Source organism: Rhipicephalus sanguineus, chromosome 7 (assembly GCF_013339695.2).
Source record: "Rhipicephalus sanguineus isolate Rsan-2018 chromosome 7, BIME_Rsan_1.4, whole genome shotgun sequence".
Classification (NCBI taxonomy): Eukaryota; Metazoa; Arthropoda; class Arachnida; order Ixodida; family Ixodidae; genus Rhipicephalus; species Rhipicephalus sanguineus.
In genome coordinates this window covers 3,919,784-3,936,215 of record NC_051182.1, presented here as the reverse complement: position 1 = coordinate 3,936,215, position 16,432 = coordinate 3,919,784, and the positions used below count along the sequence as shown (strand labels likewise).

Here is a 16,432-nt window from a genome sequence, read left to right as displayed (position 1 = left end):
TCTGCCACCAATGCTCTAACCGTCTCTTACTTATTTCAATCGCGGGTGTGTTCAGCTTTCGATCGTCGTCTCTAAAACCCAAGGCTTCATGTAGGCTCATGCCCAAACGTACACGTGGGTGGATATCTCCACATTCAATCAGAACATGCTCCGCCGTTTCCCTATCTTCCTCGCAGCATGTGCATGGTTCTTTTTCTTTACTGAATCTCGTTTTATAACTACCCGTTCTAAGGCAACCCGATCTCGCTTCAAACAGTAAAGCGCTTCCCCTTGAATTATCGCAAAATGCCTCCCTCCTTATTTCTTTTTTGCCCGTTCGGTAGTTACTCAAAGCCGGTCTTTTCTCCATAGCTGCCGTCCAGTAAATCCTCTCCGCGTCTCTGACTTTTCGCTTAACGCTCTTTGTTGACATATTGCTTACACTACCAGCCGTATATTTACTAGTGAGCTTCCTAGATCTTTTTCTCCATTGTGTGTCCACACTCTTCCTCTACAAATAACGGAACACCTGCTATGCCCATCTAATCTTTTATGTTATTTAGCCTTTCTTCGAACCTTATTTTGCTCTGAGTTTCCCTCGCCTCAAAACCTGTCCATCCCATATCGCCCTTTACAGCCTCATTTGTCGTCTTCCCGTGAGCCCCCAACGCGAGGCGTCCCACAGTCCTATGATTTACATCCATTCCCGATTGTACCTCTGCCTTCATGCACACCACTGAGTTTCCAAAACTAAGCCCCGGAATCATGACACCTTTCCACAGACCTTGAAGCACCTCGTACCTATTGTATCCCCACAACGCTCTGTGCTTCATTATTGCAGCATTCCTCTTTCCTTTTCCTGCCGAGGCTTTTTCCTGCACCTCCATGTATCTATCACTATCATTTACCCATACTCCAAGGTACTTCTATTCGCTTACCCTCGGTATTTCTTGGCCCTGTATTGACACCGTCTGATCACAGGGATCATTGAATACCATCAATCCACATTTTGTAGCACTAAATCCTAGTCCTAGAGCAGGGGCGTAGCCAGAAATTTTTTTCGGGGGGTTCAACCATACTTTATGTATGTTCGTGCGTGCGTTTGTATGTGTGCGTGTATATATACACATGCAAAATTGAAAAATTTCGGGGGGGGGGGGTTTGAACCCCCCCAACCCCCCCCTTGGCTACGCCCCTGTCCTAGAGCCTCACATTCCCTTCCGCATATATCTGCCAGTCGCTGTATATCATCTTGACTGTCCGCAAATAAGACAATATCGTCCGCATAAAATAAACCTGGAAGCTTCTGCTCAATTATCGCGCCGCCCTGTTTGTGTGACAGATTAAAACCAATGTTGCTACCTTCTAGCGCTTTTTGCATGCGCACCATGTAGAGCATGAATAACAGCGGGGACAAAGGACATCCCTGTCCCAGCCCCTTGCTAATCTCAATAATCTCTTTGCTACTCATTCATTTCCACTCTATGCAAACTATATTTTCTCGGTATATCTCCCTCAAAAGCTCTATATAGTCGTCGCCTATGCCCATTCCATTGAATATATGCCACAAAATTTTCTGATTAACGTTGTCGTATGCCACAGCGATGTCTAGAAAAGCCACGTACAAAGGCCTATTTTCTATTTTAGATATTTCTATACACTGAGTGGGAACAAAGAGGTTATCGTCCAACCGCCTGTCGACTCAAAATCTGTTGTGAAGTTCTCCCAAAATATCGTTATGTTCTGCCCATGTTTCTATTTTAATTTTTACTGCTTGCATCGCGAACCTGTATATAGTACCGATGTAATGGTTAGTGTTCTAATGAGCGAATCTTATCCTTTTCTCCCTTGCCTTTATAGATTAAGTTTATTCTACTTTTACGCCAACTATCCGGTATTTGTCTGTCCTTTAAGCATTTTTTACGGCTTTCAACAATGCTTCCTTAGTGTTATGTCCTAGTTCGTTAATGACGCTAACGGGAATTCCATCTAAACCCGCTGCAGTGCGCTTCGGAATATTTCCTTCGGCCTTTCTCCAGTTGAAATTCTCATACTAGCTCTTCCGCGGTTGCTCTCTCCGCCACACTTTTACTCACCGGGGCAATCTCCTGAACGCTCTTTTTAAACGAATCGGCTGTTACCTTTCGGATGTAACCTAGCGGTTCGTATCCTTCCAATTGATTTCCCCCTTCATCTACAATATATTGTTGTATTGTGATAGACTTCCTACCTAGCGCCTTTATGTGGCTCCAAAATATCCTAGGCGCGGCCTCCTTTTTTTTTGTGAATCTCTGTCAGCCAGCGTTCACTTTGACCTTTAATGTTTACCTCGACCAATTTCTGTACAACGGAATTTTTCTCTAAATATATTGCCCGTATTTTCTCGACTTCGTCCTGCGTCCGTTTCTCCTTTTTTACCTTTTTATGCTCCCGTGATGCTTCGCGTCGCTTCTCGATCGCTTACCGGATTTCCTTGTTCCACCAGCTTTTTGGCTTCCTCTTTCCTTTCCAGCAAATAGTTTTCTTCTCTTTTCCTATCTCCTTCTTCATTTGATGTAACAGCTCACTATACTACCAGTCCTTGCCTGGTATTTCGCCTACTTCGACTTTTGCGGCTATATTTATTATTTGTTTGTCATTTACATACGGGCTGCCAGACTTTGATTCCATGCTCTTATTTTCTTGGCTCTTTGTACCTGTACCGGCGGCGTCGGCAGGGCCGTTGAAGGCCGCGATGTACCCTTAACCAGATATAAACTGCAAGTCGCACCGGCTGAGAGCCAAGAAAATGGACCATTCTCACGGTGAAAACTACAGGTGGGCAAGCCGTATTCGATCGCCTTAGCAGGTTGCCATCTCACTCAGTTGAGTACCCTCCCATAGTTAAAGAGGGGCGTGGTCAATATATTTTTAGGGTCGAGTTCGTAACAATGAAACGCGCATGATTGCACCCATGTGGAGGTCCCTTGTCCCCCAGTAAGAGAAGCGGGGGACACGAAGCGATATCGCCCTGCTAATCAGTCTAGTTGCTTTGCTAACGTGGTGTAGAAGCAGATCAGCAAATATCCCTTGATGAATGAAAATAGCCCGAAAAAACGTAGTATAAGACCAAGAAGGCTAAAGCACAAGCCAGGGGCGTAGCCAAGGGGGGGGGGGGTTGGGGGGTTCAAACCCCCCAGAAAATTTTGCAGTTTTGCTTGCGTATATATACACGCACACATACAAACGCACGCACGAACATACATAAAGCATGGTTGAACCGCCCCCGAAAAAAATTTCTGGCTACGCCCCTGGCACAAGCGCATACTAGCAACTGAATTTTATTAGAAAGACGAATATATATAGGAAGCCCAAACCACATATTCACCACGCACAGAACCAAAAACCTCGGATGTGCGCATCCAGGTACCTTATCTCTGCGTTATTTAACGCAAGAGAAGGCATTGCTACACAGTCATCTCCAGCCTAACACATCTCCAGCTCTCCGTAGAGGGGCAAGAGAACGAAACATTCCTTGCCTTAAATAAGGCTGAGATAAGGTACTTGGATGCGCACATCTGAGGTTTTTGGTTCTGTTCCTGGTGAACATGTAGTTTGGGCTTCCTATATATTTTCGTCTTTCTAATAAGAGTTCATTTGTTAGTATGCGCTTGTGCTGTAGCCTTCTTCGTCTTGTCTTACGTTTTTTCGGGCTATTTTCATTCATCACGGATTACCAACTCGCTCAACAGTCTATTCTTCTAAAATATCCCTTCTGGAAGTTTTTAGTGTGGCTCTGTATCGGCTGGCCACTTAGACATTGCCGTTCGTCTGGTTGATACGCGTAAATGATACCTGCAATGAAGGCATCGGAACTTCAATCTCAAGTTAGCTCGCCTTCAAGCACTACCCCGGAAAGATCAACGTTGAAACTCCGCCGACATCGCAGTCGTGCCAGACTTCTCTGTGACTAATTTCTTCCGATCGTCGGGGACTCAACGCCTCCGGTCATCGCACGTATGCCTTAATTTGTTTATATTTTCGAACTTTCACATCTTTCGCTACTGTTAACTCGATTAACATCCGCTTTTAACACAGATGTACAGCCTGCGTTATTATCGACTACTGTTTGTTAATTGTGTGATACCTGCCTGTTGTAAGCTGACTGATCGAGTTTATACGTAAGTTAGTGATGTTGGATTTTATGGCTCAAAAATACGTATGTTAGTTTGCTTTAAGTGTCGTACTGTGTGGAGATAGGTTCGCAAGAAGCTTACCCTAGGAGGTGACCGGAAAGGGGCGCGACGTTCTCCACTGCCGCAGCGAACAAAGACGTTACGGCCGGGTTCGTCGACTCTCCGACACGGCGCGGGAAAGGCACTCGAGGGGGGTTGTCAACAATCACGGGTTTATTAACCCAAGATGCAGCACAGTACGACAGTCACGGGCTTGCAGACCTTAAAGGGAACTCCGCAAGACCGATCGGGTACGCTTGCCAGCGGCACTACCACTATCACACAAAGGGCAGTAGTCGAGCACACGAACGAGAAGCCGCCTGCCAGACCAGCGCGTCAACCTCTCGTGCAGACCTGAGAGCATCTAACGCGGGCAAGTCCGCGCCAGACAGAAGCGAGCTCATAGGGTAAGGGGGTTGTCATTGGCGGCCAATGAGGATAAGCATTGCGCAGTGACGTGAGGTAGCTTGGTGGCGTGAGAAATGTTCAGGCATGTCCGGACGCGCGGCTCGTGCGGGGAAGAGCAACGCATGGCTCGCACCGAGCAAAACGGCCGGGCGGCGTAGCCACGGTAGCCATGTCGCCAATTAACGGCGGATCCCGCGCGGTACCACCACACGCGTTAGCTAGGGAACGAGGCGGCACAGGGAAGGGCTCGCTCGATTCCCACATTCCCCCCTCCTAAAGACCGAGGCCAGCCAGTGAAAGAGGCTGTCCGAGGCCAAGTGGCAAGGTCAGCTCAGCCGCAAGGAGGCTGGCCAACGGGGCGAAGTCCACAAGGGTGAAGGCGTCTTCCCGAAGTTACGAGTCCACCACACCAAACGTCCCACCAAAAGTCAACCACCAGGGAGAGCCCAAGCCGGGAGAAGGTCCGAAGCCCAGGAGGAACGGGCTTCGGACCTTCTGATTGCACAAGGGCGGGCGGCCAGGCCGCTTGAAGTTCGCCGGTCGGGAGAGGTTGACAGCCGGGAACGTACGAGGCGTGGTTGCAAGTTGCCTACGGCAGCCAACCGCCGAAAGTCGCTGGGACGGGGACCTCACTGCAGGAACGACAGGCCGGAGCAGTAGGCAGCCAGGAACCGAAGCCAGAGCGACCACGCTCGGACCTGGGCCACAGCTTGAGTGGGCGAACCGAGGGCGGCTGCCGAAGCTGCCACGTAGGTTAGGCAGGGTAGAGGTGGCTGCAGGGCAGAAGGCAGGAACCAGGGCATCGCAGGAAGGACGAGGGAACAGCAGACCACAGGTTAAGCAACAGGCTGGCGGCACGGTAGAGCCAGGCGCAGGGAGACGGCAGGGCAATGCAGGAGTGGACAGGAATGCCCCCGGCATAGCCGGCTTGCCATAAAGGGTACCTGCATGCAGTGCTGCCCAACACAGAGGGGGCTGGCCAGGGTATGGCTTGGACACACGTCAGAGGTTATTTTTGACCGAGAGTTCCTTCTACTACTTCCGGACTCCTGGGCGCCTTAGCGGTTATTCTCCATGCACCACCATGGTATGGAATAAAGTTCAGCTACCTTTTAGTGGGAGAAAGGTCGCTTAGATGCGTTTCCGCAGGTTTTACCGGTAGTGTGGCTTGGAGCCAGAATTCTCAAGGCTTTCCTGCGGTTCGGTGACCGCCTCCCCCCTCCCAAGTTATTGCTGCGGGCAAGGAAAGGTTTGAGGTCGGAGAGGTTACCTGGACTGCCGACTTCTCTCACTTGGCAGACAGCCAGCATGTACAGCAGTCAACATGTACAGCACTCGGTATGGGCCCAACCACTTGGCCGACAGGGAGGCAGCGATGCCTTTTACGGCGTCACTCAAGACGTGATTACGCCTGAGGACGAGGTCGCCGACATTGTAGTGCACTACCCGATACAACCTGTCGTACTGAGCTTGAATGTGCTGATCCAAACGGCAAAAGAGCTTTCTTACTCCTAGGCATAAAACACCAACAAAGATAGTCATCACCATGGAAGGTTAATTGAAGCTCTAAAAATCTGATGGACCACTTGCATGGAAGTTCATGGGTGAAGCTTCAAAGATCATTAAAAGAGGCATTATATCAAGCTGTTTTTTAAATACTCTGAAAAAAAGTAGCCCTCACGTTATGAAGACCAGCTTAGACAACCAGTTCGAGAGACTGGAAGCTGCTGGTTACCCTAAGGATCTGCTGTACGCGGTGGCAAATTCTGTACTACAAAGGATTAAGACGCCGCAAGATAGCACTGGTCTGCCAGCACAACGCATTCGGGAGAAACCGTTTGAAATCCTACCTTACGTACATAAGGTTTCACATAATATCAAAAAGGTTGCCGCGCGACAGGGCGTAAATATAGTTCTTTCAGCTCCCTGCAAACTTGCTAGCCTATTCTGACGTGTGGCTCGTGGAAAGGCTAGCAATCAGGTGTGCACTACGAAACACGAGCGTTGTTTCACGAAATGTGCCACAGGTGCTGTGTATAACATTCCATTGACTTGTGATAAGGTATACATCGGCCAAACCGGCCGATGTATTAATGCTAGATTGCGTGAGCATCACGCTTCTTTGAGTTCAAATGATGGGGCTAATCTTGCACGTCACTGTCGGGAATGCGGCTGCAACCCGCTCTTCAGTAATGTCACTTATCTGGGAAGAATTAAGGGCAAAGAAAAACGGGAAATTGTGGAGGCATACTACATTAGAAAAAGCGGAGATAGATGTATAAGCACACCGTCAGTTTGCCTCATTGACAAGGAATTTAGTGTGTTGCAACGATGGCAAGAAAGGTGATTGCGTAATCTTTCACCGGGTGACGTTGTAGGTGATACAGACGTGCTGCACAGGCGTTGTGAGGTTTCTTGGTTAAATGTTTTAAAGACCACAGTCTTTCTTGGGGAACTTAAACGCACAAATTTTGGTCTGTCTGTCTTTCTGTTTGTCTGTCTGGACATTGGAGGCGGATAGTAAAAATTTGGGAATCGGAGTGCTAGAGACAGGTGAGGCTTTTACATGACTTACTACGAGTTCTTTGCTTTGTGGGACGTGATGAACGTTCCGGTGTTCAATGCCTCTTGGAGCACCGGGGCATGGCCGGCTAAGCCACTGAGGTATTTTGGAACCACTTGAGGAAACACCTACAGAAGGGAAGGTCCGAGGCTTCTAGTTGCTAGGTCAGTTACCATGAAGGTGTTTCAGTTCCGGGAGAGATACATGAGCTTCTACAGAATGGGCCCAAGTCTAGTATGACCCCTAGGTTCCCTATGCCTGCACTTTTGGCCACGGTTCACAGGGTGTCTGAAAAAGCGGGCAAAGACGAAAAAAATCACAGCATATCCACGTAGTAAATGATGTTGAGTAGGGCGAAGCTCCGGAGGCAATCATCGGTAAACCATGAATGTTGCATGTAACGCCCCATCAATCATCATATAAAGAGTGAGAAACACTGTGTGTATATTACAAACATCAAACTTTTATTTTGCTTAATTATATGATGCTTGGCTTGCGTTCTGCCTCCATTATCACGGCTTTATGGTCCGTGAAATGAAGGGATAGCGGTTCCTGTATGGGTTGCAATTGGAAATTTGAAAATACCAGGTCTATACACGTCCCTCGGATGGTCGTTGGTTTCTTATGATCAAAGGACGTGCACGTGAGAGCATATTTGGCTGCCATATGTTGTATTAACCACTCATTGTTCTTTTCGGTAATATCGACATTCAGGTCACCAACTAACACAAATGGTATATTCTTGTACTTGTTATAATTACACAATGCCGTGTCAATGAATGTCTTTATATTCCCACCCGACAAATTGGGTGCAAGGTACATGGTCATGATGACGCATCCATCAAAATCGATGGCAGCATATTTAACGGTTGTGGCTCTGTGTCATTGCTAGTAGTTTCAGATCTTGTGCCTTTTCTATTTGTTTGACGTATACGGCCAGACCACCTGCAGGACGCTCTGCATCATCGATGCACACGACGGGAACGTATCCTTTGATATATGGTCTTTTGGCGTTCCACGTCTCGGTAAGACAGAGAACGTCCACCGCAGTAAGTATGGGGTCCCGATCCACAACGTCTACGTGGGCATGCAAAATTCCAACGAAAGCAGTTTGCTTTCAGCCATTTATTTACATTCCTCCTGGCTTCTTCTACCTCTTCTTTTCCGCCTTCTCCAACCAATTCCTTCGGTTCCTTTGGAACTATAGTAAAACTAGTATCATCTAGCAATATTATATGCAATTATATATATATATATAGAGAGAGAGAGAGAGCAAGCGCCACCAACGCCATCCAGTGAGCACTTCACGAACTAGAGGTGGCTACTACAAACAAACAAGCGGAGGATGGACAGACCCACGGCATAAGGAGCTGCGCCCCTAAAACAGCGTTGCTTGTCCGAAGGAGTGGATGCGTTTTCAAAGGTTAGCCGTAGCCAGCTCGGATATAGAAGTCAAATCAATCGTGTTGTCTACTACATCAATGGAAAGGACTTGACTCTGATCCAGGCGGACAAAGAGGGTGGTTTTGTTGTTCTTCCGACGAGCCAATTCGGAGAAAAAGTACTGGATGCCGTTGCCAAGAATTTCCTGCCCACAAAACAAAAACCGTCAAAATTGAAGACAACGGCACTGAAGCTTTTGAAGGATAAAAACTTGGACAGGTTATCTGAAGCTGTGAAGAACTGTAACAGGAATTCTCTTCAGATGTTTTTCTCTGCAAACACTCACAAGCTCGAGTGTCCTTTCAGAGGCATTGTAACAGAGGCAGGTTCCTGGCAAAAGCTGGTGGGTCAATTCTTGCAGAAACACATGAAAAGTCTCCCAGTCCAAGACCCGTACGGTGTCGACTGCGCGAATGACGTCGTGCAGGTGCTCGACGAGGGAATTCCAGGAGCTAATTTCGCCTTTTCAATCGACGTTGAAGATTTATTCTACAGCATTCCACATGACGAACTGCTTTTGGCGGCACGCAATCTAAAAGAACTTTCGGGGCCGATCGCCTTCCTGAATGACTGTGGTGTGTCTGTTGATGCCTTTTTAGAATTCTTGACGATGTATATGTCATCCACGGTTGTAGAGTTTAAGGGGTCGATATTCCTGCAAAGGAAGAGGTATTTGCATAGGGTCAAGCGTTGCTCCTGTGTTGTGCAATATATTTTAGCTCGTTTTGAAAACTCGCTTCGGGGCTTGATAGATCATGAACGTGTATGCCGTATCTTTAGATACGTGGATAATTTTCTGATTGTTTTAAAAGTGTCTCATCTCCCTCCTTACCTGGGGTTGTACACCAGGTCGTGGAAGCCTTTGAGGCTTCTTCTGACGCTCTTAGCTTCACCCATAATCTTCCATGCAAACGGTCCATCAGATTTTTAGAGCTTCACTTAACCTTCCATGGTGATGACCATCTTTGTTGGTGTTTTATGCCTAGGAGTAAGAAAGCTCTTTTGCCGTTTGGTTAAGCACATTCAAAGGTCGTTAAAAGAGGCATTATTTCAAACTGTTTTTAAATGCTCTGAAAAAAGTTGCCCTCACGTTATGAAGACCAGCTTAAACAACCAGTTCGAGAGGCTGGAAGCTGCTGGTTACACTAAGGATCTGCTGTACGCGGTGGCAGATTATGTACTACAAAACATTAAGAGGCCGCAAAAGAGCACTGGTCTGCCAGCACAACGCATTCGGGAGAAACCGTTTGAAATGCTACTTTACGTACATAAGGTTTCATATAATATGAAAAGGGTTGCCGCGCGACAGGGCGTAAATATTGTTCTTTCAGCTCCCTGCAAACTTGCTGGCCTATGCTGACGTGTGGCTCGTGGAAAGAATAACAATCCGGTGCGCACAACGAAACACGAGCGTTGTTTCACGAAATGTGCCACACGTGTTGTGTATAACATTCCGTTGACTTGTGATAAGGTATACATCGGCCAAACCGGCCGATGTATTAATACTAGATTGCGTGAGCATCACGCTTCTTTGAGTTCAAATGACTGGGCTAATCCTGCACGTCACTGTCGGGAATGAGGCTGCCACCGGCTCTTCAGTAATGTCACTTATCTGGGAAGGGGAAATGGCAAAGAAGAACGGGTAATTGTGGAGGCATACTACATTGGGAAAAGCGGAGATAGATGTATAAGCACACGGTCAGTTTGCCTTATTGACAAGGAATTTAGTGTGTTGCAACGATTGCAAGAAAGATGATTGCGTAATCTTTCACCGGGTGACGTTGTAGGTGATACAGACGTGCTGCACATGCGTTGTGAGGTTGCTTCGTTGAATGTTTTTCTTCAATAAAATCACATATGTTAGTTCTAGCGGTATTTGTGTCTGCCTCTTTCTCTTGTCTCGTTTTTCAAGACGATAGTCTTTCTTGGGGAACTAAAACGCAGAAATTTTCGTCTGTCTTTCTGTTTGTCTGTCTGTCACCCGATTCAGCCACCCGGCCAAAGTTTAACCACTCTCTGAACGCCCAGCAATCTAACTGGTACGCCCGTTCATACTTGTAAACATTATCGATCAAAAACAAATATTACACACATCTGAGGCGCAACATCAATACGTAAGTGTTAGGCGGTGTGTTCCTTTACTAGAAAATACATAGATAAGTAATTAAAAAAACCTAATGTTGCTTAGGCTGCACTGAAAATGCTACTGTTTCTTAGGCTGCGCTGAAAATGCGACGCTATGAGCGAGATGCGGCGGTTCGACAAAGTGGAGGAGGACTCGTGTAGTACGGCCGGCACAAGACTATCTTCTTTCGACAACATTTCCAGCGAAGCACGCAGATACGCGCCCAATTTCTTGCTGGCTTTCGTCAAGTATCATGCACCAACTGTCCCAGATATCAACTCTTCTAAGCGAGACATTCCCTTTCAGTCACGCTGTAGTTGCACTCGGCGGCGTTAAGTGACCGCTTGGGTGAGGCTGTACAAGGTCAAGAACGACAAAACAGCAAAACTTACCAGAAATTTTGATGCTGAAGCCAGTCTACCTGTCAAACCTGGAGAAGATATATATATTGTGAGCGCTGACTGTGTCGGTCATCATCTTCACTTGTGCATACAAATCATCGTGATCATCATCATCGTGTTGGATCGCCAGTGTTCGGTTTTTGGTTCGCGCGCCTTTGCTGTAAATACAACAATCGTTCCGTCGTACCTGACGTCGTCTCACAAGTGGTGGAGCGTGCTGTGATTCCCACGTCCTCTTGCTTTACCGGTCACCCCTGGAGCTCCGGTCTGGTCGACGACTTTGCTTGCCAACAACATCCATGGCACAAAACGACACACCTACCTCCTTTGTGGCACCTCTCAGCGAAGCGACCACGCCAATGACCAGCCTTAGTCCGATCAAGTCCACTGCGCCGGCTGAAGTGCTTCAGTCCGCAGACCTCGCCGCGCTCCAACGTGCGGACACATACTGCCGTACAATCATCGATCGGCTCACTGGCTCGTCCCGTGCTCCCAACAGCCGCTTACGACGACAGCTCGCGCGTTTCAAACTTCACGATGGAGCGCTCCTCCGGTACATTTACCATCCTCTCGGTAACCGATTGGTCCCAGTCATCCCTCGCTCACTTCGACTCCAAGTTTTAGAAGCCTTTCACGACGACCCGATGGCTGGCCACTTAGGTTTTCACAAAACCTACGATCGCATCAAGGCTCGCTGCTTCTGGCCTGGCCTTTCCACTAGTGTTTCCAAGTACGTCGAGTCCTGTTCGTCATGCCAGCACCGAAAACGTTCGACATCTCTTCCCGCCGGCCCTTTACAACCTCTACCGTGCCCGTCCGCTCCCTTCGAGCTCGTGGGCATAGACTTATACGGACCTCTTCCGCTTACACCCGCCGGTCATCGCTGGATCGTTACTGCCGTAGATCACTTAACTCGCTACGCTGAGACGGCAGCTCTTCCTTCTGGTGCTGCCTCCGAAGTCGCCGACTTTGTCCTGCGTGCCATTATCTTACGCCGCGGCGCCCCTCGAGTTCTCCTTAGTGACCGTGGCAAGACGTTTCTTTCTAATGTCCTCGCTGAAGTCCTACAGGCCTCTGACACCATACATAAGACCACCTCGGCATATCACCCGCAGACAAATGGTCTCATCGAGCGTTTTCACCGAACTTTGTCCGACATGATCTCTATGTATGTCCAGCCCGATCACAAGAACTGGGACACAATACTGCCTTTCGTCACGTTTGCCTACAATACGGCCATACAACGCACTACAAGCTACAGCCCGTTTTTCCTCGTGTATGGCCGTGCACCGTCTTTTGTCCTGGACACCATCTTCTTCTCCGCGCTCCCTGTCCCATCAGCGTCCCTTCCAGAAGAGTTCGCTGCCCGCGTCGCCCGCTGCCGTGAAATTGCCCGTGCCAACACCTCTGGCATTCAGGCCAAGAGGAAAGTTCGTTGTGATGAGACACGTAGAGTTGTGTCTTTCCACCCAGGCGACGAAGTGCTCCTCTGGACACCTGTCCGCACACCGGGGCTCTGTGAAAAATTCGTTAACAGATACCTGGGCCCTTACACCGTGCTTGAACGAACGTCTGCGGTGAATTATCGCGTCGCTCCTGTTAGTTCGGCTTCAGACCGCCGCCGTCGCGGTACCGAGATCACCCATGTGTCTCGCCTGAAGCCCTATATCCGGCGTTCGTACCCTTACTAAATGGACGTTTGCTGACGGTTTTCGTGAAGGGGGAAAATAGTGTGAGCGCTGACTGTGTCGGTCATCACCTTCACTTGTGCATACCAATCATCCTGATCATCATCATCGTGTTGGATCGCCAGTGTTCGGTTTTTGGTTCGCGCGCCTTTGCTGTAAATACAACAATCGTTCCGTCGTACCTGACGTCGTCTCACAAGATATATATGTATATATATATATATATATATATATATATATATATATATATATATATATATATATATATATATATATATATATATATATATATATACTTATACATATATGGTGCATGACGGCGGCGACGGCGAAGGCAAAATCCAGCCGAGACTGCCCATATAATTGCTATGGCAATAATACTGCTACTAAGCGCTACCGAAGATGAAGAGGGAGACGTGATGACAGAGGACGACGTTCCCTGATTCCGCGCGGACTTGGCTCCATCTTGTATGCCTGGCTTTGTCCTCTGTATATACCTTGTAAATACAACTTTCAACGCCTTTTTCTCCCCGTAAACTTTTGGTGGAGAGTGCGGGTTCTCCCAGCTTCAACATTCACGACGCTTCTCCGCAGCGGACGCTCCTTGGCTGCCTCTGCGATGCCTGCTCACGACGAAAATGAGGATGAGTTGGAAACCTCAACAACCGTTCCTCGACCAACCACGCCGCAACCAACAGCGCGGCAACCAGCCGCTGCTAACCGCACCGTCGTCCTGACACAACCGCGTGACCCAGGCATATTTTCTGGCACGGACAACACTAACGTCGAGGATTGGCTTCAGCTCTACGAACCGGTGAGCGCACTGTGCAACTGGGACCCGACGCTCATGCTGGCCAATATTCTATTTTACATTGAGGGCATGGCGAAAGTTTGGTTCTGCAACCACGAGCAAGAGATCACGAGTTGGGACGTGTGCAAACAAAAACTCATTGATCTGTTTGGCAAGCCCATTGGGCACCGTCGCGCTGCACAGAAAGAACTCGCGTGCCGACTTCAGACCTGCACAGAGTCCTACATCACGTACATTCAAGATGTACTCGCGCTCTGCCGCAAAGTTGACGACAGGATGGCCGAGGCTGAAAAGGTCGCGCATATCCTCAAAGGAATCGCGGATAATGCGTTCACTCTCCTGGTTTTCCGCAACTCATCGACAGTGGACGACGTCATTAATGAATGCCGACGCTTTGAAGAAGCAAAAATTCGTCGGATTACGCCACATTTTTCACGTCTTTCAACACGGCTGCGACGTCTACTTGCGAGGACATTCGTCCACCACCTGCTCCTGCTGCAGCTGAGAATATTGTACGCCTCGTCCGTCGCGAAATTGAAGCTGCATCTCCGGTCCCTGCGCAAGCTCGTGCCGTCGACTATTCACACACGATTTCCCTCATCCAGACCGTTGTACGCCAGGAGCTCGCCAACGCAGGAATCCAGACGCTCTGCCCAGTGAACAGACCCGACTACCGTCCACCCGCCCCACCAGATCTGCCCCGAAACTCGTACGCCCGTCCTCGTTACCGGAACTCGACGGAATGGCGAACCTCCGATGACAGGCCCATCTGCTTCCGCTGCGTACGCGTCGGCCATATTTCTCGGCACTGTCGCAGTTCCTGGAACTCACAGCCTTGGCCGACCTATTCGAACACCCGACGTTCACCTGGTAGTTCCCGCCTGCCTGCGCCCCTTGAAGACGACGCCGCTACACCCTCATCGCCCGCAGGACCACACCGCTCCCCTTCGCCGTCCAGTCGCCTGTCCCGCTCTCCTCTGCGTCGTCGCTCACCTTCCCCCTTCTACTCCCGCCGCTCCTCGGAAAACTAACGGGTGCAGCTCCTGAAGGTGAGCCTGCCTTGACGACCCGACCCGAAATTCCTCTGCTTACACTACCTGGACACAACAACCTGCTCAAAGTAGATGTCGACGGCGCGCCTGTTATAGCACTCATCGACACTGGCGCACACGTATCGTTTATGAACTCGAACCTCCGTGCTCGCCTCAAGAAGGTGCTCACTCCTGCTCCGATCGCTGTGGTCCGTGTAGCCGATGGTGCAACTCCAGTTGTCACTGGGATGTGTACTGCACGCGTCACTTTTGCTGGGCGCCATACTTCTGTTTTGTTCTACGTATTGGAGCAATGCCCGCATGAACTTATCTTAGGACTTGATTTTCTGTCGCCCCATTCAGCTCCTATTGACTGTGCCACGGGTGTCGTCCAACTCGCCTTACCCTTTGCCGTTGAGCCTACTGATCCTGCGCCGAGCAAGCTGTGCTCTGCCGATTTCGTTCGCGTCCCCTCTCTGGCCGTTACGTACACTGACGTCTCTCCCGATCCACCCGTGGCCGACGGGGATTATGTCGTGTCACCCAACGCTACCGTCCTCTGCTCGCAAAATGTCACGTTCCCGCACACCGTCATCCGTATTCACGCCAATGCCGCATGTCTCCCTATAGTCAATTTTGGACTATGCCCTCAGGTGCTGCCCCAGGGTATCTCCCTTGCAACCCTTGTCCCGGCCTGCGACTACCACATTTCCGCTTTAACAGGGGATACACAAGTGCCGACCAGTCCTGATTTGGATCCAACTTCATCAGAAAGCATGAAGAAAACGATCGCGTCTGACCTCCCGGCCGAACATGCGAACGCCCTTCATGCCCTTCTCGCGTCGTACCAGGACATCTTTGACCTCAGTGACCGGCCACTGGGCCAGACAACCATTGTGAAGCATCGAATCAACACCGGTGATCAACAGCGATCCACCGACGACCCTATCGTGTTTCCCATACTGAGCGCCAAGTTATACAGAAAGAAGTCGACGAGATGCTTGCCCGGGACATCATTGAACCTCCTTCAAGCCCCTGGGCTTTCCCTGTCGTGCTCCTCAGGAAGAAGGACAACAGGTGGCGCTTCTGTGTCGATTACCGAAATCTCAACAAGGTAACAAAAAAAGACATGTACCCCTTACCGCGGATAGATGACGCCCTTGACTGTCTCAGTGGTGCGAAGTATTTCTCTTCGATTGACCTTCGTTCTGGGTACAGGCAGATTGCAGTTGACGACATGGACCGTGAAAAGACAGCATTTTTTACGCCTGATGGCCTTTACCACTTTAAAGTGATGCCGTTCGCCTTATGCAATGCCCCAGCTACCTTTAAACGAATGATGGACGCTCTCCTTCACGGTTTTAAGTGGTCAATTTGCTTATGTTACCTCGATGACGTCATTGTCTTTTCGCCGGCTTTTCAGACACACCTCGAGCGTCTCTCGACAATTCTTTCTGTGTTCCGCAAGGCAGGACTTCAGCTCAACTCGTCGAAATGCCACTTCGGCCGCCGGCAACTTACTGTCCTCGGAGTCCTTGTCGATTCTTCTGGTGTTCGTCCCGATCCAGAAAAAGTTGGCGCAGCCAAGAATTTCCCTGTGCCGACCTGTGCGAACGACGTTAGCTGCTTTGCAGGCCTCTGTTCCTACTGTCGAAGACTTGTGCGCAATTTGGCTGACATTGCGCGCCCTCTCACGGACCTACTCAAGAAGGATGTAGCTTTTCCCTGGGGTTCTGAACAAGCCAGTGCCTTCACAGAACTGACCATGC

General features: G+C 49.3%; 1 protein-coding gene across 1 annotated transcript in view; it reads left to right on the top strand.

Moving 5' to 3' along the window:
- LOC119399273 (phenoloxidase-activating factor 2) overlaps positions 1–16,432 on the top strand; it is a 239,389-nt gene that overhangs the window by 127,699 nt on the left and 95,258 nt on the right. The window lies entirely within an intron of this gene.